Raw genomic sequence first — 2,716 nt, forward strand, 5'->3', positions numbered from 1 at the left:
TGAATTTTTTTTAGTTATGGTGTAGAGTTCATTAAAAGAAGAGGGGGGCTTTGAAGTTATTTCTCATCGAGTTGAGTGGAGTTCATCAAAAGGAACCCTATTTGGGAGCTATATGAAACCTTCTATATTTTGTTTATCAGTGACAGGTGCAATGAAACAAATGTAACTTCTCACCAAAAATAATTATTTGACCAAGTCATCATTTGAAATCCATTTGAAAAGTAACAAGTCGTTTTCATGATTGAACTCATGTTACAGCTCTCGTTACAGCTGATAGAGATATCAGTAAATTGGGACATTAGAAGCTTAGGTATTATTCAAATAGATGCATTTTACTCCGAAGAGAGTATCAAAAACAAATCCTACTTTTTCCATTTCATTTTGACGTTAATTACCCCGAAGAAACCAATATCACCGTACATCAAATTATCTAAGTACAATTCGTTCAGGCCAGTCTCAACTCCCTACACAGTAGGTTAATGGACTGACACATATCAGAAAACAACTACTCCCCTGGCTAATACCACGAAGGGCGTTGGATTATATCCGACAGGTGTCAGTGCAGGATTCTTCACAGAATTTATTCCTGCATATGCTGTTGGCGATACAACTGCCGCAATAGATTTTCAATTATTGGAACACACTTGCAGACCGGTTTCGGGCTGTTTGGCCACTCGTCAGTGCAAGGTAGTGTATATCATCAACATAAAGTCGATGATTTCCCAATTCGATTTTCAATTATCGGAACTAAAGCACGGCAGATTAATATTCAGGGGGAAACCTTGTACCCGGTTAAGTACCTCCACCAAATATGAGCCCCATGTTAAAAAGTGTATATTCCAGTAATCTGATAATTTGAGAGTGACGTAAAGAAAGGGGAGGGCAGCAAAGTTTTAAAAAAATAACATCATTTCCACATTCTCGAGCGTAGGTAAGTTTTCTTTCATTTTAAAGGAAATAATTCAAGGTTAATGGAAAATATATAATCTGACGATTTCCGCAAGCCGAAATAACAAAAATTCGTCGACAAAGTTTAATGCGTGCAGCTGTGTAATACCTATATTTCCCTCTCCGAGTTTCTATTCCTCTTTCACTTTTTGTCTATCTATTACTCTCTCACTCCGTCCCTACTCTGAATTCTATTGCCATGGCGCTATCACAGCTGATCACAGAGACTCGTTCGTGATGAAGATGATGATTAATTTATCAATTGATTATAAAAAATTAAATATTTTTGAACATTTAAAAAAATTATCTTCTTATAAATACAAGTATTCTACTTAAAAAACCTACACTTATTTATTTGCATGCTATTTCCTGAACTTTTCAATTAAGTTCAATGATTGAAAAAAAATTAACAGATTAGGCGAATCGCTCTAGATAATTGTCAGATTATGAGACAGCACGTCTAGAACATAAAGATGAACGATATAATAGATAAAGATATATATAGATAAAGGAGTTTTTTAATCGGACATAGCACTCAAGGAAGTGGCAAACCATAGACACGTGTTTCGGGCTTTTGGCCCATCATCAGTATGGTGCAGCCAAGTGTAAGGATGGGCAACACTTGGTTACCAGAAGAAATAAATACAAATGCACGGAGCCACCAGCAGGAGCCAGCCGCACATTTGTGGTTTCACTTAATAGATCTTGTGTTTACAAGAAAACTATCAAAATCACCACGGAGGCAGCTATAGCTACCTGCGTGACATCCGGGTCCTGGAAATAATATAAATACGAAGGTTATCGAGTGTCTTGATATAGATAAAGGAGTTTTTTAATCGGACATAGCACTCAAGGAAGTGGCAACATCAAAATGACAACAAGTTGTCATTTTGATGTTGAAGACTTCTTTCAAAATTGAAATTTTTAAATTGAATATTCTCAAATAGCACAGGTATTCTGTTTTATCCGTTATTATGTTTTATATATATATATATATATATATATATATATATATATATATATATATATATATATATATACATATATATATATACATATATATATATATATATACATATATATATACATATATATATACATATATATATATACATATATATATATATACATATATATATATATATATATACACATATATATATATACATATATATATACATATATATATATATATATACATACATATATATATATATATATATATATATATACATATATATATATATATATATATATATATATACATATATATATATATATATATATATACATATATATATATATATATATATACATATATATATATATATATATATATATATATATATATATTTATCATGTCCTTTTTATATTACAGCCCTCGATAAAGCTAATAAACATTAGCGAAAGCTCGGGCAGCTAAAAAGAGTAAATATTTATTCTAATCAGACCGAATCCCCGAAAAACTACTATTCTATATATATATATATATATATATATATATATATATATATATATATATATATATATATATATATATATATATATATATATATATATATATATATATATCGTTAGTTATATATAGTATATCGTTATATAATTAGTATCGCGAGTTTGCGTCAGATCGAAATCGTCAGATTATTAAATGAGAGCTTTTTTCTGTTGCACTTAACGCCCCTTTAGAAAATCTGACGCGCTCGGTTAAATTTTTTCTTTTCACCTCAAACCCTTACTTACAATCACCCGCATCATGCAAACGATCAGA

The sequence above is a fragment of the Leptinotarsa decemlineata genome, unplaced genomic scaffold, assembly GCF_025532065.1.
Source record: "Leptinotarsa decemlineata unplaced genomic scaffold, Ldec_3_MD MMD2_tig00026358_RagTag_RagTag, whole genome shotgun sequence".
NCBI classification, from domain to species: domain Eukaryota; kingdom Metazoa; phylum Arthropoda; class Insecta; order Coleoptera; family Chrysomelidae; genus Leptinotarsa; species Leptinotarsa decemlineata.